The sequence below is a fragment of the Melospiza melodia genome, chromosome 13, assembly GCF_035770615.1.
Source record: "Melospiza melodia melodia isolate bMelMel2 chromosome 13, bMelMel2.pri, whole genome shotgun sequence".
Classification (NCBI taxonomy): domain Eukaryota; kingdom Metazoa; phylum Chordata; class Aves; order Passeriformes; family Passerellidae; genus Melospiza; species Melospiza melodia.
In genome coordinates, this window is record NC_086206.1 from 212,340 (window position 1) to 239,308 (window position 26,969).

Below are 26,969 nucleotides of genomic sequence, written 5' to 3' on the forward strand. Positions count from 1 at the left end.
TGCAGGAGCCACTTGGTACTATCAAACCAGCCCGACTTGGCACTGGTGCCACCTCTGGTCTGGGAACCATGCTGCGTATCGTGGATTCTAAGGAGCCAGCCGGCCACTCCCAGCCACAGGCCACCAAATACAAACAACGGCACTTTTCCCTGGAAAACAAAACTCGCCTGCCAACTTTTTCATGGCAGATTGCAGGAGCCACTTTGCACCATCAAACTAGCCCGACTTGGCACTGGTGCCACCATGGTCTGGGAACCATCCTGCGTATCGTGAATTCTAATTAGCCAGCCGGCCACTCCCAGCCATAGGCCCCCAGACACAAACCTCGGCCCGTTTCCCTGGCAAACAAAAGTAAGCTGCCCCGCTTCTGGATGGCAGATTGCAGGAGCCACTTGGTACTATCAAACCAGCCCGACTTGGAACTGGTGCCACTTCTGGTCTGGGAACCAACCTGTGTATCGTGGATTCTAAGGAGCCAGCCGGCCACTCCCAGCCACAGGCCAGCAAACAAAGACAACGGCGCTTTCCCCTGGAAAACAAAACTCGCCTGCCAACTTTTTGATGGCAGATTGCAGGAGCCGCTTGGTACTATCAAATCAGCCCAACGTGGCACTGGTGCCACCATGAGTCTGGTAACCATCCTGCCTATCGTAGTTTTTCAGGAGCCAGCCAGTCACTCCCAGCCATAGGCCCCCAGACACAAACCTCGGCCCGTTTCCCTGGCAAACAAAAGTAAGCTGCCCCGCTTCTGGATGGCAGATTGGAGGAGCCACTTTGCACCATCAAACCAGCCAGACTTGGCACTGGTGCCACCTCTGGTCTGGGAACCATCCTGCGTATCGTGGATTCTAAGGAGCCAGCCGGCCACTCCCAGCCACAGGCCGCCAAACAAAATCAACGGCACTTTTCCCTGGAAAACAAAACTCGCCTGCCAACTTTTTGATGGCAGATTGCAGGAGCCACTTTTCACCATCAAACTAGCCCGACTTGGCACTGGTGCCACCTCTGGTCTGGGAAACATCCTGCCTATCGTAGCTTTTCAGGAGCCAGCCGGTCACTCCCAGCCATAGGCCCCCAGACACAAACCTCGGCCCGTTTCCCTGGCAAACAAAATTAAGCTGCCCCGCTTCTGGATGGCAGATTGCAGGAGCTATTTAGTACTATCAAACCAGCCCGACTTGGAACTGGTGCCACCTCTGGTCTGGGAACCATCCTGCCTATTGTGGATTTTCAGGGGTCAGCCGGCCACTCTCAGCCATATGCCCTCAAACACAAACCACGGCCCTTTTCTCTGGCAAACAAAACTCAACTGCCCCTCTTCTGGATGTCAAATTGCAGGACGCACTTGGTACTACAAAAACAGCACAACTTGGCACTGGTGCCACCTTGGGTCTGGTCACCATCCTGCGTATCGAGCATTTTAAGGAGCCAGCCGGCCACTCCAAGCCATATGCCCCCAAAAAAAAACCACGGCCCTTTTCTCTGGCAAACAAAACTCAGCTGCCCCGCTTCTGGATGGCAGATTGCAGGAGCCACTTTGCACCATCAAAGCAGCCCGACTTGGCACTGGTGCCACCTCTGGTCTGGGAACCATCCTGCGTATCGTGGATTATAAGGAGCCAGCCGGCCACTCCCAGCCACAGGCCACCAAAAAAAATCAACGGCACTTTTCCCTGGAAAACAAAACTCGCCTGCCAACTTTTTGATGGCAGATTGCAGGAGCCGCTTGATACTATCAAATCAGCCCAACTTGGCACTGGTGCCACCATGGGTCTGGTAACCATCCTGCCTATCGTAGCTTTTCAGGAGCCAGCCAGTCACTCCCAGCCATAGGCCCCCAGACACAAACCTCGGCCCGTTTCCCTGGCAAACAAAAGTAAGCTGCCCCGCTTCTGGATGGCAGATTGGAGGAGCCACTTTGCACCATCAAACCAGCCAGACTTGGCACTGGTGCCACCTCTGGTCTGGGAACCATCCTGCGTATCGTGGATTCTAAGGAGCCAGCCGGCCACTCCCAGCCACAGGCCGCCAAACAAATTCAACGGCACTTTTCCCTGGAAAACAAAACTCGCCTGCCAACTTTTTGATGGCAGATTGCAGGAGCCACTTTTCACCATCAAACTAGCCCGACTTGGCACTGGTGCCACCTCTGGTCTGGGAAACATCCTGCCTATCGTAGCTTTTCAGGAGCCAGCCGGTCACTCCCAGCCATAGGCCCCCAGACACAAACCTCGGCCTGTTTCCCTGGCAAACAAAATTAAGCTGCCCCGCTTCTGGATGGCAGATTGCAGGAGCTATTTAGTACTATCAAACCAGCCCGACTTGGCACTGGTGCCACCTTGGCTCTGGGAACCATCCTGCCTATTGTGGATTTTCAGGGGTCAGCCGGCCACTCTCAGCCATATGCCCTCAAACACAAACCACGGCCCTTTTCTCTGGCAAACAAAACTCAACTGCCCCTCTTCTGGATGTCAAATTGCAGGACGCACTTGGTACTACAAAAACAGCACAACTTGGCACTGGTGCCACCTTGGGTCTGGTCACCATCCTGCGTATCGAGAATTTTAAGGAGCCAGCCGGCTACTCCAAGCCATATGCCCCCAAAAAAAAACCACGGCCCTTTTCTCTGGCAAACAAAACTCAGCTGCCCCGCTTCTGTATGGCAGATTGCAGGAGCCACTTTGCACCATCAAAGCAGCCCGACTTGGCACTGGTGCCACCTCTGGTCTGGGAACCATCCTGCGTATCGTGGATTATAAGGAGCCAGCCGGCCACTCCCAGCCACAGGCCACCAAAAAAAATCAACGGCACTTTTCCCTGGAAAACAAAACTCGCCTGCCAACTTTTTGATGGCAGATTGCAGGAGCCGCTTGATACTATCAAATCAGCCCAACTTGGCACTGGTGCCACCATGGGTCTGGTAACCATCCTGCCTATCGTAGCTTTTCAGGAGCCAGCCAGTCACTCCCAGCCATAGGCCCCGAGACACAAACCTCGGCCCGTTTCCCTGGCAAACAAAAGTAAGCTGCCCCGCTTCTGGATGGCAGATTGCAGGAGCCACTTGGTACTATCAAACCAGCCCGACTTGGAACTGGTGCCACCTCTGGTCTGGGAACCATGCTGCGTATCGTGGATTCTAAGGAGCCAGCTGGCCACTCCCAGCCACAGGCCCCAAGACACAAACAACGGCACTTTTCCCTGGAAAACAAAACTGGCCTGCCAACTTTGTAATGGCAGATTGCAGGAGCCACTTTGCACCATCAAACTAGCCCGACTTGGCACTGGTGCCACCTCTGGTCTGGGAACCATCCTGCGTATCGTGGATTCTAATGAGCCAGCCGGCCACTCCCAGCCACAGGCCCCCAAACACAAACAACGGCGCTTTTCCCTGGCAAACAAAACTCGCCTGCCAACATTTTGATGGCAGATTGCAGGAGCCACTTTGCACCATCAAACCAGCCCGACTTGGCACTGGTGCCACCATGGGTCTGGGAACCATCCTGCCTATCGTGGATTCTAAGGAGCCAGCCGGCCACTCCCAGCCACAGGCCCCCAAACACAAACAACGGCGCTTTTCCCTGGAAAACAAAACTGGCCTGCCAACTTTTTGATGGCAGATTGCAGGAGCCACTTGGTACTATCAAACCAGCCCAACTTGGCACTGGTGCCACCATGGGTCTGGTCACCATCCTGCCTATCGTAGCTTTTCAGGAGCCAGCCGGTCACTCCCAGCCATAGGCCCCCAGACACAAACCTCGGCCCGTTTCCCTGGCAAACAAAAGTAAGCTACCCCGCTTCTGGATGGCAGATTGCAGGAGCCACTTGGTACTATCAAACAAGCCCAACTTCGAACTGATGCCACCTCTGGTCTGGGAACCATCCTGCGTATCGTGGATTCTAAGGAGCCAGCCGGCCACTCCCAGCCACAGGCCATCAAAAAAAATCAACGGCACTTTTCCCTGGAAAACAAAACTCGCCTGCCAACTTTTTGATGGCAGATTGCAGGAGCCGCGTGATACTATCAAATCAGCCCAACTTGGCACTCGTGCCACCATGGGTCTGGTAATCATCCTGCCTATCGTAGCTTTTCAGGAGCCAGCCGGTCACTCCCAGCCATAGGCCCCCAGACACAAACCTCGGCCCGTTTCCCTGGCAAACAATAGTAAGCCGCCCCGCTTCTGGATGGCAGATTGCAGGAGCCACTTGGTACTATCAAACCAGTCCGACTTGGCACTGGTGCCACCTCTGGTCTGGGAACCATCCTGCGTATCGTGGATTCTAAGGAGCCAGCCGGCCACTCCCAGCCACAGTCCACCAAACACAAACAACGGCACTTTTCCCTGGAAAACAAAACTCGCCTGCAAACTTTTTCATGGCAGATTGCAGGAGCCACTTTGCACCATCAAACTAGCCCGACTTGGCACTGGTGCCACCTCTGGTCTGGGAACCATCCTGCGTATCGTGGATTCTAATTAGCCAGCCGGCCACTCCCAGCCATAGGCCCCCAAACACAAACAACGGCGCTTTTCCCTGGAAAACAAAACTGGCCTGCCAACTTTTTGATGGCAGATTGCAGGAGTCGCTTGGTACTATCAAATCAGCCCAACGTGGCACTGGTGCCACCATGAGTCTGGTAACCATCCTGCCTATCGTAGCTTTTCAGGAGCCAGCCAGTCACTCCCAGCCATAGGCCCCCAGACCCAAACCTCGGCCCGTTTCCCTGGCAAACAAAAGTAAGCTGCCCCGCTTCTGGATGGCAGATTGCAGGAGCCACTTGGTACTATCAAACCAGCCCGACTTGGAACTGGTGCCACCTCTGGTCTGGGAACCATCCTGCGTATCGTGGATTCTAAGCAGCCAGCCGGCCACTCCCAGCCACAGGCCACCAAACAAAATCAACGGCACTTTTCCCTGGAAAACAAAACTCGCCTGCCAACTTTTTCATGGCAGATTGCAGGAGCCACTTTTCACCATCAAACTAGCCCGACTTGGCACTGGTGCCACCTCTGGTCTGGGAAACATCCTGCCTATCGTTGCTTTTCAGGAGCCAGCCGGTCACTCCCAGCCATAGGCCCCCAGACACAAACCTCGGCCCGTTTCCCTGGCAAACAAAATTAAGCTGCACAGCATGTGGATGGCAGATTGCAGGAGCTATTTAGTACTATCAAACCAGCCCGACTTGGCCCTGGTGCCACCTTGTCTCTGGGAACCATCCTGCCTATTGTGGATTTTCAGGGATCAGCCGGCCACTCTGAGCCATATGCCCTCAAACACAAACCACGGCCCTTTTCTCTGGCAAACAAAACTCAACTGCCCCTCTTCTGGATGGCAAATTGCAGGACGCACTTGGTACGACAAAAACAGCACAACTTGGCACTGGTGCCACCTTGGGTCTGGTCACCATCCTGCGTATCGAGCATTTTAAGGAGCCAGCCGGCCACTCCCAGCCATATGCCCCCAAAAAAAAACCACGGCCATTTTCTCTGGCAAACAAAACTCAGCTGCCCCGCTTCTGGATGGCAGATTGCAGGAGCCACTTTGCACCATCAAACCAGCCCGACTTGGCACTGGTGCCACCTCTGGTCTGGGAACCATCCTGCGTATCGTGGATTGTCAGGAGCCAGCCGGCCACTCCCAGCCACAGGCCCCCAAACAAAATCAACGGCACTTTTCCCTGGAAAACAAAACTCGCCTGCAAACTTTTTGATGGCAGATTGCAGGAGCCACTTGGTACTATCAAACCAGCCCAACTTGGCACTGGTGCCACCTCTGGTCTGGGAACCATCCTGCGTATCGTGGATTCTAATTAGCCAGCCGGCCACTCCCAGTCACAGGCCACCATACACAAACAACGGCGCTTTGCCCTGGAAAACAAAACACGCCTGCCAACATTTTGATGGCAGATTGCAGGAGCCACTTGGTACTATCAAACCAGCCCAACTTGGCACTGGTGCCACCATGGGTCTGGTCACCATCCTGCCTATCGTAGCTTTTCAGGAGCCAGCCGGTCACTCCCAGCCATAGGCCCCCAGACACAAACCTCGGCCCGTTTCCCTGGCAAACAAAATTAAGCTACCCCGCTTCTGGATGGCAGATTGCAGGAGCCACTTGGTACTATCAAACAAGCCCGACTTGGAACTGGTGCCACCTCTGGTCTGGGAACCATCCTGCGTATCGTGGATTCTAAGGAGCCAGCCGGCCACTCCCAGCCACAGGCCCCCAAACAAAAACAACGGCACTCTTCCCTGAAAAACAAAACTCGCCTGCCAACTTTTTGATGGCAGATTGCAGGAGCCACTTTGCACCATCAAACTAGCCCGACTTGGCACTGGTGCCACCATGGGTCTGGGAACCATCCTGCGTATCGTGGATTCTAATTAGCCAGCCGGCCACTCCCAGCCACAGGCCCCCAAACACAAACAACGGCGCTTTTCCCTGGAAAACAAAACTGGCCTGCCAACTTTTTGATGGCAGATTGCAGGAGCCACTTGGTACTATCAAACCAGCCCAACTTGGCACTGGTGCCACCATGGGTCTGGTCACCATCCTGCCTATCGTAGCTTTTCAGGAGCCAGCCGGTCAGTCCCACCCATAGGCCCCGAGACACAAACCTCGGCCCGTTTCCCTGGCAAACAAAAGTAAGCTGCCCCGCTTCTGGATGGCAGATTGCAGGAGCCACTTGGTACTATCCAACCAGCCCGACTTGGCACTGGTGCCACCTCTGGTCTGGGAACCATCCTGCGTATCGTGGATTCTAAGGAGCCAGCCGGCCACTCCCAGCCACAGGCCCCCAAACACAAACAACGGCGCTTTTCCCTGGAAAACAAAACTCGCCTGCCAACTTTTTGATGGCAGATTGCAGGAGCCACTTGGTACTATCAAACCAGCCCGACTTGGCCCTGGTGCCACCATGGGTCTGGTCACCATCCTGCCTATTGTAGCTTTTCAGGAGCCAGCCGGTCACTCCCAGCCATAGGCCCCCAGACACAAACCACGGCCCGTTTCCCTGGCAAACAAAAGTAAGCTGCCCCATTTCTGGATGGCAGATTGCAGGACGCACTTGGTACTATCAAACCAGCCTACCTTGGCAATGGTGCAACCTTGGGTCTGGGAACCATCCTGCGTATCGTGGATTCTAAGGAGCCAGCCGGCCACTCCCAGCCACAGGCCCCCAAACAAAAACAACGGCACTCTTCCCTGGAAAACAAAACTCGCCTGCCAACTTTTTGATGGCAGGTTGCAGGAGCCGCTTGGTACTATCAAACCAGCCCGACTTGGAACTGGTGCCACCTCTGGTCTGGGAACCATCCCGCGTATCGTGGATTCTAAGGAGCCAGCCGGCCACTCCCAGCCAGAGTCCACCAAACACAAAAAACGGCACTTTTCCCTGGAAAACAAAACTCGCCCGCCAACTTTTTCATGGCAGATTGCAGGAGCCACTTTGCACCATCAAACTAGCCCGACTTGGCACTGGTGCCACCTCTGGTCTGGGAACCATCCTGCGTATCGTGGATTCTAATTAGCCAGCCGGCCACTCCCAGCCATAGGCCCCCAAACACAAACAACGGCGCTTTTCCCTGGAAAACAAAACTCGCCTGCCAACTTTTTGATGGCAGATTGCAGGAGCCACTTGGTACTATCAAACCAGCCCAACTTGGCACTGGTGCCACCATGGGTCTGGTCACCATCGTGCCTATTGTAGCTTTTCAGGAGCCAGCCGGTCACTCCCAGCCATAGGCCCCCAGACACAAACCTCGGCCCGTTTCCCTGGCAAACAAAATTAAGCTGCACAGCATGTGGATGGCAGATTGCAGGAGCTATTTAGTACTATCAAACCAGCCCGACTTGGCCCTGGTGCCACCTTGTCTCTGGGAACCATCCTGCCTATTGTGGATTTTCAGGGGTCAGCCGGCCACTCTCAGCCATATGCCCTCAAACACAAACCACGGCCCTTTGCTCTGGCAAACAAAACTCAACTGCCCCTCTTCTGGATGGCAAATTGCAGGACACACTTGGTACTACAAAAACAGCACAACTTGGCACTGGTGCCACCTTGGGTCTGGTCACCATCCTGCGTATCGAGGATTTTAAGGAGCCAGCCGGCCACTCCCAGCCATATGCCCCCAAAAAAAAACCACGGCCATTTTCTCTGGCAAACAAAACTCAGCTGCCCCGCTTCTGGATGGCAGATTGCAGGAGCCACTTTGCACCATCAAACCAGCCCGACTTGGCACTGGTGCCACCTCTGGTCTGGGAACCATCCTGCGTATCGTGGATTCTAAGGAGCCAGCCGGCCACTCCCAGCCACAGGCCCCCAAACACAAACAACGGCACTTTACCCTGGAAAACAAAACTCGCCTGCCAACTTTTTGATGGCAGATTGCAGGAGCCACTTTGCACCATCAAACTAGCCCGACTTGGCACTGGTGCCACCTCTGGTCTGGGAACCATCCTGCGTATCGTGGATTCTAATTAGCCAGCTGGCCACTCCAGTCACAGGCCACCAAACACAAACAACGGCGCTTTTCCCTGGAAAACAAAACACGCCTGCCAACATTTTGATGGCAGATTGCAGGAGCCACTTTGCAGCATCAAACCAGCCCGACTTGGCACTGGTGCCACCATGGGTCTGGGAACCATCCTGCCTATCGTGGATTCTAAGGAGCCAGCCGGCCACTGCCATCCACAGGCCCCCAAACACAAACAACGGCGCTTTTCCCTGGAAAACAAAACTGGCCTGCCAACTTTTTGATGGCAGATTGCAGGAGCCACTTGGTACTATCAAACCAGCCCAACTTGGCACTGGTGCCACCATGGGTCTGGTCACCATCGTGCCTATCGTAGCTTTTCAGGAGCCAGCCGGTCTGTCCCACCCATAGGCCCCCAGAAAAAACCTCGGCCCGTTTCCCTGGCAAACAAAAGTAAGCTGCCCCGCTTCTGGATGGCAGATTGCAGGAGCCACTTGGTACTATCAAACCAGCCCGACTTGGAACTGGTGCCACCTCAGGTCTGGGAACCATCCTGCGTATCGTGGATTCTAAGGAGCCAGCCGGCCACTCCCAGCCACAGGCCCCCAAACACAAACAACGGCGCTTTTCCCTGGAAAACAAAACTCGCCTGCCAACTTTTTGATGGCAGATTGCAGGAGCCACTTGGTACTATCAAACCAGCCCGACTTGGCACTAGTGCCACCAAGGGTCTGGTCACCATCCTGCCTATCGTAGCTTTTCAGGAGCCAGCCGGTCACTCCCAGCCATAGGCCCCCAGACACAAACCACGGCCCGTTTCCCTGGCAAACAAAAGTAAGTTGCCCCATTTCTGGATGGCAGATTGCAGGACGCACTTGGTACTATCAAACCAGCCTGACTTGGAACTGGTGCCACCTCTGGTCTGGGAACCATCCCGCGTATCGTGGATTCTAAGGAGCCAGCCGGCCACTCCCAGCCACAGGCCACCAAACACAAACAACGGCACTCTTCCCTGGAAAACAAAACTCGCCTGCCAACTTTTTCATGGCAGATTGCAGGAGCCACTTTGCACCATCAAACTAGCCCGACTTGGCACTGGTGCCACCTCTGGTCTGGGAACCATCCTGCGTATCGTGGATTATAAGGAGCCAGCCGGCCACTCCCAGCCACAGGCCACCAAAAAAAATCAACGGCACTTTTCCCTGGAAAACAAAACTCGCCTGCCAACTTTTTGATGGCAGATTGCAGGAGCCGCTTGATACTATCAAATCAGCCCAACTTGGCACTGGTGCCACCATGGGTCTGGTAACCATCCTGCCTATCGTAGCTTTTCAGGAGCCAGCCAGTCACTCCCAGCCATAGGCCCCCAGACACAAACCTCGGCCCGTTTCCCTGGCAAACAAAAGTAAGCTGCCCCGCTTCTGGATGGCAGATTGGAGGAGCCACTTTGCACCATCAAACCAGCCAGACTTGGCACTGGTGCCACCTCTGGTCTGGGAACCATCCTGCGTATCGTGGATTCTAAGGAGCCAGCCGGCCACTCCCAGCCACAGGCCGCCAAACAAAATCAACGGCACTTTTCCCTGGAAAACAAAACTCGCCTGCCAACTTTTTGATGGCAGATTGCAGGAGCCACTTTTCACCATCAAACTAGCCCGACTTGGCACTGGTGCCACCTCTGGTCTGGGAAACATCCTGCCTATCGTAGCTTTTCAGGAGCCAGCCGGTCACTCCCAGCCATAGGCCCCCAGACACAAACCTCGGCCTGTTTCCCTGGCAAACAAAATTAAGCTGCCCCGCTTCTGGATGGCAGATTGCAGGAGCTATTTAGTACTATCAAACCAGCCCGACTTGGCACTGGTGCCACCTTGGCTCTGGGAACCATCCTGCCTATTGTGGATTTTCAGGGGTCAGCCGGCCACTCTCAGCCATATGCCCTCAAACACAAACCACGGCCCTTTTCTCTGGCAAACAAAACTCAACTGCCCCTCTTCTGGATGTCAAATTGCAGGACGCACTTGGTACTACAAAAACAGCACAACTTGGCACTGGTGCCACCTTGGGTCTGGTCACCATCCTGCGTATCGAGAATTTTAAGGAGCCAGCCGGCTACTCCAAGCCATATGCCCCCAAAAAAAAACCACGGCCCTTTTCTCTGGCAAACAAAACTCAGCTGCCCCGCTTCTGGATGGCAGATTGCAGGAGCCACTTTGCACCATCAAAGCAGCCCGACTTGGTACTGGTGCCACCTCTGGTCTGGGAACCATCCTGCGTATCGTGGATTATAAGGAGCCAGCCGGCCACTCCCAGCCACAGGCCACCAAAAAAAATCAACGGCACTTTTCCCTGGAAAACAAAACTCGCCTGCCAACTTTTTGATGGCAGATTGCAGGAGCCGCTTGATACTATCAAATCAGCCCAACTTGGCACTGGTGCCACCATGGGTCTGGTAACCATCCTGCCTATCGTAGCTTTTCAGGAGCCAGCCAGTCACTCCCAGCCATAGGCCCCGAGACACAAACCTCGGCCCGTTTCCCTGGCAAACAAAAGTAAGCTGCCCCGCTTCTGGATGGCAGATTGCAGGAGCCACTTGGTACTATCAAACCAGCCCGACTTGGAACTGGTGCCACCTCTGGTCTGGGAACCATGCTGCGTATCGTGGATTCTAAGGAGCCAGCTGGCCACTCCCAGCCACAGGCCCCAAGACACAAACAACGGCACTTTTCCCTGGAAAACAAAACTGGCCTGCCAACTTTGTAATGGCAGATTGCAGGAGCCACTTTGCACCATCAAACTAGCCCGACTTGGCACTGGTGCCACCTCTGGTCTGGGAACCATCCTGCGTATCGTGGATTCTAATGAGCCAGCCGGCCACTCCCAGCCACAGGCCCCCAAACACAAACAACGGCGCTTTTCCCTGGCAAACAAAACTCGCCTGCCAACATTTTGATGGCAGATTGCAGGAGCCACTTTGCACCATCAAACCAGCCCGACTTGGCACTGGTGCCACCATGGGTCTGGGAACCATCCTGCCTATCGTGGATTCTAAGGAGCCAGCCGGCCACTCCCAGCCACAGGCCCCCAAACACAAACAACGGCGCTTTTCCCTGGAAAACAAAACTGGCCTGCCAACTTTTTGATGGCAGATTGCAGGAGCCACTTGGTACTATCAAACCAGCCCAACTTGGCACTGGTGCCACCATGGGTCTGGTCACCATCCTGCCTATCGTAGCTTTTCAGGAGCCAGCCGGTCACTCCCAGCCATAGGCCCCCAGACACAAACCTCGGCCCGTTTCCCTGGCAAACAAAAGTAAGCTACCCCGCTTCTGGATGGCAGATTGCAGGAGCCACTTGGTACTATCAAACAAGCCCAACTTGGAACTGATGCCACCTCTGGTCTGGGAACCATCCTGCGTATCGTGGATTCTAAGGAGCCAGCCGGCCACTCCCAGCCACAGGCCATCAAAAAAAATCAACGGCACTTTTCCCTGGAAAACAAAACTCGCCTGCCAACTTTTTGATGGCAGATTGCAGGAGCCGCGTGATACTATCAAATCAGCCCAACTTGGCACTCGTGCCACCATGGGTCTGGTAATCATCCTGCCTATCGTAGCTTTTCAGGAGCCAGCCGGTCACTCCCAGCCATAGGCCCCCAGACACAAACCTCGGCCCGTTTCCCTGGCAAACAATAGTAAGCCGCCCCGCTTCTGGATGGCAGATTGCAGGAGCCACTTTGTACTATCAAACCAGTCCGACTTGGCACTGGTGCCACCTCTGGTCTGGGAACCATCCTGCGTATCGTGGATTCTAAGGAGCCAGCCGGCCACTCCCAGCCACAGTCCACCAAACACAAACAACGGCACTTATCCCTGGAAAACAAAACTCGCCTGCCAACTTTTTCATGGCAGATTGCAGGAGCCACTTTGCACCATCAAACTAGCCCGACTTGGCACTGGTGCCACCTCTGGTCTGGGAGCCATCCTGCGTATCGTGGATTCTAATTAGCCAGCCGGTCACTCCCAGCCATAGGCCCCCAAACACAAACAACGGCGCTTTTCCCTGGAAAACAAAACTGGCCTGCCAACTTTTTGATGGCAGATTGCAGGAGTCGCTTGGTACTATCAAATCAGCCCAACGTGGCACTGGTGCCACCATGAGTCTGGTAACCATCCTGCCTATCGTAGCTTTTCAGGAGCCAGCCAGTCACTCCCAGCCATAGGCCCCCAGACCCAAACCTCGGCCCGTTTCCCTGGCAAACAAAAGTAAGCTGCCCCGCTTCTGGATGGCAGATTGCAGGAGCCACTTGGTACTATCAAACCAGCCCGACTTGGAACTGGTGCCACCTCTGGTCTGGGAACCATCCTGCGTATCGTGGATTCTAAGCAGCCAGCCGGCCACTCCCAGCCACAGGCCACCAAACAAAATCAACGGCACTTTTCCCTGGAAAACAAAACTCGCCTGCCAACTTTTTCATGGCAGATTGCAGGAGCCACTTTTCACCATCAAACTAGCCCGACTTGGCACTGGTGCCACCTCTGGTCTGGGAACCATCCTGCCTATCGTTGCTTTTCAGGAGCCAGCCGGTCACTCCCAGCCATAGGCCCCCAGACACAAACCTCGGCCCGTTTCCCTGGCAAACAAAATTAAGCTGCACAGCATGTGGATGGCAGATTGCAGGAGCTATTTAGTACTATCAAACCAGCCCGACTTGGCCCTGGTGCCACCTTGTCTCTGGGAACCATCCTGCCTATTGTGGATTTTCAGGGATCAGCCGGCCACTCTGAGCCATATGCCCTCAAACACAAACCACGGCCCTTTTCTCTGGCAAACAAAACTCAACTGCCCCTCTTCTGGATGGCAAATTGCAGGACGCACTTGGTACTACAAAAACAGCACAACTTGGCACTGGTGCCACCTTGGGTCTGGTCACCATCCTGCGTATCGAGCATTTTAAGGAGCCAGCCGGCCACTCCCAGCCATATGCACCCAAAAAAAAACCACGGCCATTTTCTCTGGCAAACAAAACTCAGCTGCCCCGCTTCTGGATGGCAGATTGCAGGAGCCACTTTGCACCATCAAACCAGCCCGACTTGGCACTGGTGCCACCTCTGGTCTGGGAACCATCCTGCGTATCGTGGATTGTCAGGAGCCAGCCGGCCACTCCCAGCCACAGGCCCCCAAACAAAATCAACGGCACTTTTCCCTGGAAAACAAAACTCGCCTGCAAACTTTTTGATGGCAGATTGCAGGAGCCACTTTGCACCATCAAACTAGCCCGACTTGGCACTGGTGCCACCTCTGGTCTGGGAACCATCCTGCGTATCGTGGATTCTAATTAGCCAGCCGGCCACTCCCAGTCACAGGCCACCATACACAAACAACGGCGCTTTGCCCTGGAAAACAAAACACGCCTGCCAACATTTTGATGGCAGATTGCAGGAGCCACTTGGTACTATCAAACCAGCCCAACTTGGCACTGGTGCCACCATGGGTCTGGTCACCATCCTGCCTATCGTAGCTTTTCAGGAGCCAGCCGGTCACTCCCAGCCATAGGCCCCCAGACACAAACCTCGGCCCGTTTCCCTGGCAAACAAAATTAAGCTACCCCGCTTCTGGATGGCAGATTGCAGGAGCCACTTGGTACTATCAAACAAGCCCGACTTGGAACTGGTGCCACCTCTGGTCTGGGAACCATCCTGCGTATCGTGGATTCTAAGGAGCCAGCCGGCCACTCCCAGCCACAGGCCCCCAAACAAAAACAACGGCACTCTTCCCTGAAAAACAAAACTCGCCTGCCAACTTTTTGATGGCAGATTGCAGGAGCCACTTTGCACCATCAAACTAGCCCGACTTGGCACTGGTGCCACCTCTGGTCTGGGAACCATCCTGCGTATCGTGGATTCTAATTAGCCAGCCGGCCACTCCCAGCCACAGGCCCCCAAACACAAACAACGGCGCTTTTCCCTGGAAAACAAAACTGGCCTGCCAACTTTTTGATGGCAGATTGCAGGAGCCACTTGGTACTATCAAACCAGCCCAACTTGGCACTGGTGCCACCATGGGTCTGGTCACCATCCTGCCTATCGTAGCTTTTCAGGAGCCAGCCGGTCAGTCCCACCCATAGGCCCCGAGACACAAACCTCGGCCCGTTTCCCTGGCAAACAAAAGTAAGCTGCCCCGCTTCTGGATGGCAGATTGCAGGAGCCACTTGGTACTATCCAACCAGCCCGACTTGGCACTGGTGCCACCTCTGGTCTGGGAACCATCCTGCGTATCGTGGATTCTAAGGAGCCAGCCGGCCACTCCCAGCCACAGGCCCCCAAACACAAACAACGGCGCTTTTCCCTGGAAAACAAAACTCGCCTGCCAACTTTTTGATGGCAGATTGCAGGAGCCACTTGGTACTATCAAACCAGCCCGACTTGGCACTGGTGCCACCATGGGTCTGGTCACCATCCTGCCTATTGTAGCTTTTCAGGAGCCAGCCGGTCACTCCCAGCCATAGGCCCCCAGACACAAACCACGGCCCGTTTCCCTGGCAAACAAAAGTAAGCTGCCCCATTTCTGGATGGCAGATTGCAGGACGCACTTGGTACTATCAAACCAGCCTACCTTGGCAATGGTGCAACCTTGGGTCTGGGAACCATCCTGCGTATCGTGGATTCTAAGGAGCCAGCCGGCCACTCCCAGCCACAGGCCCCCAAACAAAAACAACGGCACTCTTCCCTGGAAAACAAAACTCGCCTGCCAACTTTTTGATGGCAGGTTGCAGGAGCCGCTTGGTACTATCAAACCAGCCCGACTTGGAACTGGTGCCACCTCTGGTCTGGGAACCATCCCGCGTATCGTGGATTCTAAGGAGCCAGCCGGCCACTCCCAGCCAGAGTCCACCAAACACAAAAAACGGCACTTTTCCCTGGAAAACAAAACTCGCCTGCCAACTTTTTCATGGCAGATTGCAGGAGCCACTTTGCACCATCAAACTAGCCCGACTTGGCACTGGTGCCACCTCTGGTCTGGGAACCATCCTGCGTATCGTGGATTCTAATTAGCCAGCCGGCCACTCCCAGCCATAGGCCCCCAAACAGAAACAACGGCGCTTTTCCCTGGAAAACAAAACTCGCCTGCCAACTATTTGATGGCAGATTGCAGGAGCCACTTGGTACTATCAAACCAGCCCAACTTGGCACTGGTGCCACCATGGGTCTGGTCACCATCGTGCCTATTGTAGCTTTTCAGGAGCCAGCCGGTCACTCCCAGCCATAGGCCCCCATACACAAACCTCGGCCCGTTTCCCTGGCAAACAAAATTAAGCTGCACAGCATGTGGATGGCAGATTGCAGGAGCTATTTAGTACTATCAAACCAGCCCGACTTGGCCCTGGTGCCACCTTGTCTCTGGGAACCATCCTGCCTATTGTGGATTTTCAGGGGTCAGCCGGCCACTCTCAGCCATATGCCCTCAAACACAAACCACGGCCCTTTTCTCTGGCAAACAAAACTCAACTGCCCCTCTTCTGGATGGCAAATTGCAGGACACACTTGGTACTACAAAAACAGCACAACTTGGCACTGGTGCCACCTTGGGTCTGGTCACCATCCTGCGTATCGAGGATTTTAAGGAGCCAGCCGGCCACTCCCAGCCATATGCCCCCAAAAAAAAACCACGGCCATTTTCTCTGGCAAACAAAACTCAGCTGCCCCGCTTCTGGATGGCAGATTGCAGGAGCCACTTTGCACCATCAAACCAGCCCGACTTGGCACTGGTGCCACCTCTGGTCTGGGAACCATCCTGCGTATCGTGGATTCTAAGGAGCCAGCCGGCCACTCCCAGCCACAGGCCCCCAAACACAAACAACGGCACTTTACCCTGGAAAACAAAACTCGCCTGCCAACTTTTTGATGGCAGATTGCAGGAGCCACTTTGCACCATCAAACTAGCCCGACTTGGCACTGGTGCCACCTCTGGTCTGGGAACCATCCTGCGTATCGTGGATTCTAATTAGCCAGCTGGCCACTCCAGTCACAGGCCACCAAACACAAACAACGGCGCTTTTCCCTGGAAAACAAAACACGCCTGCCAGCATTTTGATGGCAGATTGCAGGAGCCACTTTGCAGCATCAAACCAGCCCGACTTGGCACTGGTGCCACCATGGGTCTGGGAACCATCCTGCCTATCGTGGATTCTAAGGAGCCAGCCGGCCACTCCCATCCACAGGCCCCCAAACACAAACAACGGCGCTTTTCCCTGGAAAACAAAACTGGCCTGCCAACTTTTTGATGGCAGATTGCAGGAGCCACTTGGTACTATCAAACCAGCCCAACTTGGCACTGGTGCCACCATGGGTCTGGTCACCATCCTGCCTATCGTAGCTTTTCAGGAGCCAGCCGGTCTGTCCCACCCATAGGCCCCCAGAAAAAACCTCGGCCCGTTTCCCTGGCAAACAAAAGTAAGCTGCCCCGCTTCTGGATGGCAGATTGCAGGACGCACTTGGTACTATCAAACCAGCCCGACTTGGAACTGGTGCCACCTCAGGTCTGGGAACCATCCTGCGTATCGTGGATTCTAAGGAGCCAGCCGGCCACTCCCAGCCACAGGCCCCCAAACACAAACAACGGCGCTTTTCCCTGGAAAACAAAACTCGCCTGCCAACTTTTTGATGGCAGATTGCAGGAGCCACTTGGTACTATCAAACCAGCCCGACTTGGCACTAGTGCCACCAAGGGTCTGGTCACCATCCTGCCTATCGTAGCTTTTCAGGAGCCAGCCGGTCACTCCCAGCCATAGGCCCCCAGACACAAACCACGGCCCGTTTCCCTGGCAAACAAAAGTAAGTTGCCCCATTTCTGGATGGCAGATTGCAGGACGCACTTGGTACTATCAAACCAGCCTGACTTGGAACTGGTGCCACCTCTGGTCTGGGAACCATCCCGCGTATCGTGGATTCTAAGGAGCCAGCCGACCACTCCCAGCCACAGGCCACCAAACACAAACAACGGCACTCTTCCCTGGAAAACAAAACTCGCCTGCCAACTTTTTCATGGCAGATTGCAGGAGCCACTTTGCACCATCAAACTAGCCCGACTTGGCACTGGTGCCACCTCTGGTCTGGGAACCATCCTGCGTATCGTGGATTATAAGGAGCCAGCCGGCCACTCCCAGCCACAGGCCACCAAAAAAAATCAACGGCACTTTTCCCTGGAAAACAAAACTCGCCTGCCAACTTTTTGATGGCAGATTGCAGGAGCCGCTTGATACTATCAAATCAGCCCAACTTGGCACTGGTGCCACCATGGGTCTGGTAACCATCCTGCCTATCGTAGCTTTTCAGGAGCCAGCCAGTCACTCCCAGCCATAGGCCCCGAGACACAAACCTCGGCCCGTTTCCCTGGCAAACAAAAGTAAGCTGCCCCGCTTCTGGATGGCAGATTGGAGGAGCCACTTTGCACCATCAAACCAGCCAGACTTGGCACTGGTGCCACCTCTGGTCTGGGAACCATCCTGCGTATCGTGGATTCTAAGGAGCCAGCCGGCCACTCCCAGCCACAGGCCGCCAAACAAAATCAACGGCACTTTTCCCTGGAAAACAAAACTCGCCTGCCAACTTTTTGATGGCAGATTGCAGGAGCCACTTTTCACCATCAAACTAGCCCGACTTGGCACTGGTGCCACCTCTGGTCTGGGAAACATCCTGCCTATCGTAGCTTTTCAGGAGCCAGCCGGTCACTCCCAGCCATAGGCCCCCAGACACAAACCTCGGCCTGTTTCCCTGGCAAACAAAATTAAGCTGCCCCGCTTCTGGATGGCAGATTGCAGGAGCTATTTAGTACTATCAAACCAGCCCGACTTGGCACTGGTGCCACCTTGGCTCTGGGAACCATCCTGCCTATTGTGGATTTTCAGGGGTCAGCCGGCCACTCTCAGCCATATGCCCTCAAACACAAACCACGGCCCTTTTCTCTGGCAAACAAAACTCAACTGCCCCTCTTCTGGATGTCAAATTGCAGGACGCACTTGGTACTACAAAAACAGCACAACTTGGCACTGGTGCCACCTTGGGTCTGGTCACCATCCTGCGTATCGAGAATTTTAAGGAGCCAGCCGGCTACTCCAAGCCATATGCCCCCAAAAAAAAACCACGGCCCTTTTCTCTGGCAAACAAAACTCAGCTGCCCCGCTTCTGGATGGCAGATTGCAGGAGCCACTTTGCACCATCAAAGCAGCCCGACTTGGCACTGGTGCCACCTCTGGTCTGGGAACCATCCTGCGTATCGTGGATTATAAGGAGCCAGCCGGCCACTCACAGCCACAGGCCACCAAAAAAAATCAACGGCACTTTTCCCTGGAAAACAAAACTTGCCTGCCAACTTTTTGATGGCAGATTGCAGGAGCCGCTTGATACTATCAAATCAGCCCAACTTGGCACTGGTGCCACCATGGGTCTGGTAACCATCCTGCCTATCGTAGCTTTTCAGGAGCCAGCCAGTCACTCCCAGCCATAGGCCCCGAGACACAAACCTCGGCCCGTTTCCCTGGCAAACAAAAGTAAGCTGCCCCGCTTCTGGATGGCAGATTGCAGGAGCCACTTGGTACTATCAAACCAGCCCGACTTGGAACTGGTGCCACCTCTGGTCTGGGAACCATGCTGCGTATCGTGGATTCTAAGGAGCCAGCTGGCCACTCCCAGCCACAGGCCCCAAGACACAAACAACGGCACTTTTCCCTGGAAAACAAAACTGGCCTGCCAACTTTGTAATGGCAGATTGCAGGAGCCACTTTGCACCATCAAACTAGCCCGACTTGGCACTGGTGCCACCTCTGGTCTGGGAACCATCCTGCGTATCGTGGATTCTAATGAGCCAGCCGGCCACTCCCAGCCACAGGCCCCCAAACACAAACAACGGCGCTTTTCCCTGGCAAACAAAACTCGCCTGCCAACATTTTGATGGCAGATTGCAGGAGCCACTTTGCACCATCAAACCAGCCCGACTTGGCACTGGTGCCACCATGGGTCTGGGAACCATCCTGCCTATCGTGGATTCTAAGGAGCCAGCCGGCCACTCCCAGCCACAGGCCCCCAAACACAAACAACGGCGCTTTTCCCTGGAAAACAAAACTGGCCTGCCAACTTTTTGATGGCAGATTGCAGGAGCCACTTGGTACTATCAAACCAGCCCAACTTGGCACTGGTGCCACCATGGGTCTGGTCACCATCCTGCCTATCGTAGCTTTTCAGGAGCCAGCCGGTCACTCCCAGCCATAGGCCCCCAGACACAAACCTCGGCCCGTTTCCCTGGCAAACAAAAGTAAGCTACCCCGCTTCTGGATGGCAGATTGCAGGAGCCACTTGGTACTATCAAACAAGCCCAACTTGGAACTGATGCCACCTCTGGTCTGGGAACCATCCTGCGTATCGTGGATTCTAAGGAGCCAGCCGGCCACTCCCAGCCACAGGCCATCAAAAAAAATCAACGGCACTTTTCCCTGGAAAACAAAACTCGCCTGCCAACTTTTTGATGGCAGATTGCAGGAGCCGCGTGATACTATCAAATCAGCCCAACTTGGCACTGGTGCCACCATGGGTCTGGTAATCATCCTGCCTATCGTAGCTTTTCAGGAGCCAGCCGGTCACTCCCAGCCATAGGCCCCCAGACACAAACCTCGGCCCGTTTCCCTGGCAAACAATAGTAAGCCGCCCCGCTTCTGGATGGCAGATTGCAGGAGCCACTTGGTACTATCAAACCAGTCCGACTTGGCACTGGTGCCACCTCTGGTCTGGGAACCATCCTGCGTATCGTGGATTCTAAGGAGCCAGCCGGCCACTCCCAGCCACAGTCCACCAAACACAAACAACGGCACTTTTCCCTGGAAAACAAAACTGGCCTGCCAACTTTTTGATGGCAGATTGCAGGAGTCGCTTGGTACTATCAAATCAGCCCAACGTGGCACTGGTGCCACCATGAGTCTGGTAACCATCCTGCCTATCGTAGCTTTTCAGGAGCCAGCCAGTCACTCCCAGCCATAGGCCCCCAGACCCAAACCTCGGCCCGTTTCCCTGGCAAACAAAAGTAAGCTGCCCCGCTTCTGGATGGCAGATTGCAGGAGCCACTTGGTACTATCAAACCAGCCCGACTTGGAACTGGTGCCACCTCTGGTCTGGGAACCATCCTGCGTATCGTGGATTCTAAGCAGCCAGCCGGCCACTCCCAGCCACAGGCCACCAAACAAAATCAACGGCACTTTTCCCTGGAAAACAAAACTCGCCTGCCAACTTTTTCATGGCAGATTGCAGGAGCCACTTTTCACCATCAAACTAGCCCGACTTGGCACTGGTGCCACCTCTGGTCTGGGAACCATCCTGCCTATCGTTGCTTTTCAGGAGCCAGCCGGTCACTCCCAGCCATAGGCCCCCAGACACAAACCTCGGCCCGTTTCCCTGGCAAACAAAATTAAGCTGCACAGCATGTGGATGGCAGATTGCAGGAGCTATTTAGTACTATCAAACCAGCCCGACTTGGCCCTGGTGCCACCTTGTCTCTGGGAACCATCCTGCCTATTGTGGATTTTCAGGGATCAGCCGGCCACTCTGAGCCATATGCCCTCAAACACAAACCACGGCCCTTTTCTCTGGCAAACAAAACTCAACTGCCCCTCTTCTGGATGGCAAATTGCAGGACGCACTTGGTACTACAAAAACAGCACAACTTGGCACTGGTGCCACCTTGGGTCTGGTCACCATCCTGCGTATCGAGCATTTTAAGGAGCCAGCCGGCCACTCCCAGCCATATGCCCCCAAAAAAAACCACGGCCATTTTCTCTGGCAAACAAAACTCAGCTGCCCCGCTTCTGGATGGCAGATTGCAGGAGCCACTTTGCACCATCAAACCAGCCCGACTTGGCACTGGTGCCACCTCTGGTCTGGGAACCATCCTGCGTATCGTGGATTGTCAGGAGCCAGCCGGCCACTCCCAGCCACAGGCCTCCAAACAAAATCAACGGCACTTTTCCCTGGAAAACAAAACTCGCCTGCAAACTTTTTGATGGCAGATTGCAGGAGCCACTTTGCACCATCAAACTAGCCCGACTTGGCACTGGTGCCACCTCTGGTCTGGGAACCATCCTGCGTATCGTGGATTCTAATTAGCCAGCCGGCCACTCCCAGTCACAGGCCACCATACACAAACAACGGCGCTTTGCCCTGGAAAACAAAACACGCCTGCCAACATTTTGATGGCAGATTGCAGGAGCCACTTGGTACTATCAAACCAGCCCAACTTGGCACTGGTGCCACCATGGGTCTGGTCACCATCCTGCCTATCGTAGCTTTTCAGGAGCCAGCCGGTCACTCCCAGCCATAGGCCCCCAGACACAAACCTCGGCCCGTTTCCCTGGCAAACAAAATTAAGCTACCCCGCTTCTGGATGGCAGATTGCAGGAGCCACTTGGTACTATCAAACAAGCCCGACTTGGAACTGGTGCCACCTCTGGTCTGGGAACCATCCTGCGTATCGTGGATTCTAAGGAGCCAGCCGGCCACTCCCAGCCACAGGCCCCCAAACAAAAACAACGGCACTCTTCCCTGAAAAACAAAACTCGCCTGCCAACTTTTTGATGGCAGATTGCAGGAGCCACTTTGCACCATCAAACTAGCCCGACTTGGCACTGGTGCCACCTCTGGTCTGGGAACCATCCTGCGTATCGTGGATTCTAATTAGCCAGCCGGCCACTCCCAGCCACAGGCCCCCAAACACAAACAACGGCGCTTTTCCCTGGAAAACAAAACTGGCCTGCCAACTTTTTGATGGCAGATTGCAGGAGCCACTTGGTACTATCAAACCAGCCCAACTTGGCACTGGTGCCACCATGGGTCTGGTCACCATCCTGCCTATCGTAGCTTTTCAGGAGCCAGCCGGTCAGTCCCACCCATAGGCCCCGAGACACAAACCTCGGCCCGTTTCCCTGGCAAACAAAAGTAAGCTGCCCCGCTTCTGGATGGCAGATTGCAGGAGCTATTTAGTACTATCAAACCAGCCCGACTTGGCACTGGTGCCACCTTGGCTCTGGGAACCATCCTGCCTATTGTGGATTTTCAGGGGTCAGCCGGCCACTCTCAGCCATATGCCCTCAAACACAAACCACGGCCCTTTTCTCTGGCAAACAAAACTCAACTGCCCCTCTTCTGGATGTCAAATTGCAGGACGCACTTGGTACTACAAAAACAGCACAACTTGGCACTGGTGCCACCTTGGGTCTGGTCACCATCCTGCGTATCGAGAATTTTAAGGAGCCAGCCGGCTACTCCAAGCCATATGCCCCCAAAAAAAAACCACGGCCCTTTTCTCTGGCAAACAAAACTCAGCTGCCCCGCTTCTGGATGGCAGATTGCAGGAGCCACTTTGCACCATCAAAGCAGCCCGACTTGGCACTGGTGCCACCTCTGGTCTGGGAACCATCCTGCGTATCGTGGATTATAAGGAGCCAGCCGGCCACTCACAGCCACAGGCCACCAAAAAAAATCAACGGCACTTTTCCCTGGAAAACAAAACTCGCCTGCCAACTTTTTGATGGCAGATTGCAGGAGCCGCTTGATACTATCAAATCAGCCCAACTTGGCACTGGTGCCACCATGGGTCTGGTAACCATCCTGCCTATCGTAGCTTTTCAGGAGCCAGCCAGTCACTCCCAGCCATAGGCCCCGAGACACAAACCTCGGCCCGTTTCCCTGGCAAACAAAAGTAAGCTGCCCCGCTTCTGGATGGCAGATTGCAGGAGCCACTTGGTACTATCAAACCAGCCCGACTTGGAACTGGTGCCACCTCTGGTCTGGGAACCATGCTGCGTATCGTGGATTCTAAGGAGCCAGCTGGCCACTCCCAGCCACAGGCCCCAAGACACAAACAACGGCACTTTTCCCTGGAAAACAAAACTGGCCTGCCAACTTTGTAATGGCAGATTGCAGGAGCCACTTTGCACCATCAAACTAGCCCGACTTGGCACTGGTGCCACCTCTGGTCTGGGAACCATCCTGCGTATCGTGGATTCTAAGGAGCCAGCCGGCCACTCCCAGCCACAGGCCCCCAAACACAAACAACGGCGCTTTTCCCTGGCAAACAAAACTCGCCTGCCAACATTTTGATGGCAGATTGCAGGAGCCACTTTGCACCATCAAACCAGCCCGACTTGGCACTGGTGCCACCATGGGTCTGGGAACCATCCTGCCTATCGTGGATTCTAAGGAGCCAGCCGGCCACTCCCAGCCACAGGCCCCCAAACACAAACAACGGCGCTTTTCCCTGGAAAACAAAACTGGCCTGCCAACTTTTTGATGGCAGATTGCAGGAGCCACTTGGTACTATCAAACCAGCCCAACTTGGCACTGGTGCCACCATGGGTCTGGTCACCATCCTGCCTATCGTAGCTTTTCAGGAGCCAGCCGGTCACTCCCAGCCATAGGCCCCCAGACACAAACCTCGGCCCGTTTCCCTGGCAAACAAAAGTAAGCTACCCCGCTTCTGGATGGCAGATTGCAGGAGCCACTTGGTACTATCAAACAAGCCCAACTTGGAACTGATGCCACCTCTGGTCTGGGAACCATCCTGCGTATCGTGGATTCTAAGGAGCCAGCCGGCCACTCCCAGCCACAGGCCATCAAAAAAAATCAACGGCACTTTTCCCTGGAAAACAAAACTCGCCTGCCAACTTTTTGATGGCAGATTGCAGGAGCCGCGTGATACTATCAAATCAGCCCAACTTGGCACTGGTGCCACCATGGGTCTGGTAATCATCCTGCCTATCGTAGCTTTTCAGGAGCCAGCCGGTCACTCCCAGCCATAGGCCCCCAGACACAAACCTCGGCCCGTTTCCCTGGCAAACAATAGTAAGCCGCCCCGCTTCTGGATGGCAGATTGCAGGAGCCACTTGGTACTATCAAACCAGTCCGACTTGGCACTGGTGCCACCTCTGGTCTGGGAACCATCCTGCGTATCGTGGATTCTAAGGAGCCAGCCGGCCACTCCCAGCCACAGTCCACCAAACACAAACAACGGCACTTTTCCCTGGAAAACAAAACTGGCCTGCCAACTTTTTGATGGCAGATTGCAGGAGTCGCTTGGTACTATCAAATCAGCCCAACGTGGCACTGGTGCCACCATGAGTCTGGTAACCATCCTGCCTATCGTAGCTTTTCAGGAGCCAGCCAGTCACTCCCAGCCATAGGCCCCCAGACCCAAACCTCGGCCCGTTTCCCTGGCAAACAAAAGTAAGCTGCCCCGCTTCTGGATGGCAGATTGCAGGAGCCACTTGGTACTATCAAACCAGCCCGACTTGGAACTGGTGCCACCTCTGGTCTGGGAACCATCCTGCGTATCGTGGATTCTAAGCAGCCAGCCGGCCACTCCCAGCCACAGGCCACCAAACAAAATCAACGGCACTTTTCCCTGGAAAACAAAACTCGCCTGCCAACTTTTTCATGGCAGATTGCAGGAGCCACTTTTCACCATCAAACTAGCCCGACTTGGCACTGGTGCCACCTCTGGTCTGGGAACCATCCTGCCTATCGTTGCTTTTCAGGAGCCAGCCGGTCACTCCCAGCCATAGGCCCCCAGACACAAACCTCGGCCCGTTTCCCTGGCAAACAAAATTAAGCTGCACAGCATGTGGATGGCAGATTGCAGGAGCTATTTAGTACTATCAAACCAGCCCGACTTGGCCCTGGTGCCACCTTGTCTCTGGGAACCATCCTGCCTATTGTGGATTTTCAGGGATCAGCCGGCCACTCTGAGCCATATGCCCTCAAACACAAACCACGGCCCTTTTCTCTGGCAAACAAAACTCAACTGCCCCTCTTCTGGATGGCAAATTGCAGGACGCACTTGGTACTACAAAAACAGCACAACTTGGCACTGGTGCCACCTTGGGTCTGGTCACCATCCTGCGTATCGAGCATTTTAAGGAGCCAGCCGGCCACTCCCAGCCATATGCCCCCAAAAAAAACCACGGCCATTTTCTCTGGCAAACAAAACTCAGCTGCCCCGCTTCTGGATGGCAGATTGCAGGAGCCACTTTGCACCATCAAACCAGCCCGACTTGGCACTGGTGCCACCTCTGGTCTGGGAACCATCCTGCGTATCGTGGATTGTCAGGAGCCAGCCGGCCACTCCCAGCCACAGGCCTCCAAACAAAATCAACGGCACTTTTCCCTGGAAAACAAAACTCGCCTGCAAACTTTTTGATGGCAGATTGCAGGAGCCACTTTGCACCATCAAACTAGCCCGACTTGGCACTGGTGCCACCTCTGGTCTGGGAACCATCCTGCGTATCGTGGATTCTAATTAGCCAGCCGGCCACTCCCAGTCACAGGCCACCATACACAAACAACGGCGCTTTGCCCTGGAAAACAAAACACGCCTGCCAACATTTTGATGGCAGATTGCAGGAGCCACTTGGTACTATCAAACCAGCCCAACTTGGCACTGGTGCCACCATGGGTCTGGTCACCATCCTGCCTATCGTAGCTTTTCAGGAGCCAGCCGGTCACTCCCAGCCATAGGCCCCCAGACACAAACCTCGGCCCGTTTCCCTGGCAAACAAAATTAAGCTACCCCGCTTCTGGATGGCAGATTGCAGGAGCCACTTGGTACTATCAAACAAGCCCGACTTGGAACTGGTGCCACCTCTGGTCTGGGAACCATCCTGCGTATCGTGGATTCTAAGGAGCCAGCCGGCCACTCCCAGCCACAGGCCCCCAAACAAAAACAACGGCACTCTTCCCTGAAAAACAAAACTCGCCTGCCAACTTTTTGATGGCAGATTGCAGGAGCCACTTTGCACCATCAAACTAGCCCGACTTGGCACTGGTGCCACCTCTGGTCTGGGAACCATCCTGCGTATCGTGGATTCTAATTAGCCAGCCGGCCACTCCCAGCCACAGGCCCCCAAACACAAACAACGGCGCTTTTCCCTGGAAAACAAAACTGGCCTGCCAACTTTTTGATGGCAGATTGCAGGAGCCACTTGGTACTATCAAACCAGCCCAACTTGGCACTGGTGCCACCATGGGTCTGGTCACCATCCTGCCTATCGTAGCTTTTCAGGAGCCAGCCGGTCAGTCCCACCCATAGGCCCCGAGACACAAACCTCGGCCCGTTTCCCTGGCAAACAAAAGTAAGCTGCCCCGCTTCTGGATGGCAGATTGCAGGAGCCACTTGGTACTATCCAACCAGCCCGACTTGGCACTGGTGCCACCTCTGGTCTGGGAACCATCCTGCGTATCGTGGATTCTAAGGAGCCAGCCGGCCACTCCCAGCCACAGGCCCCCAAACACAAACAACGGCGCTTTTCCCTGGAAAACAAAACTCGCCTGCCAACTTTTTGATGGCAGATTGCAGGAGCCACTTGGTACTATCAAACCAGCCCGACTTGGCACTGGTGCCACCATGGGTCTGGTCACCATCCTGCCTATTGTAGCTTTTCAGGAGCCAGCCGGTCACTCCCAGCCATAG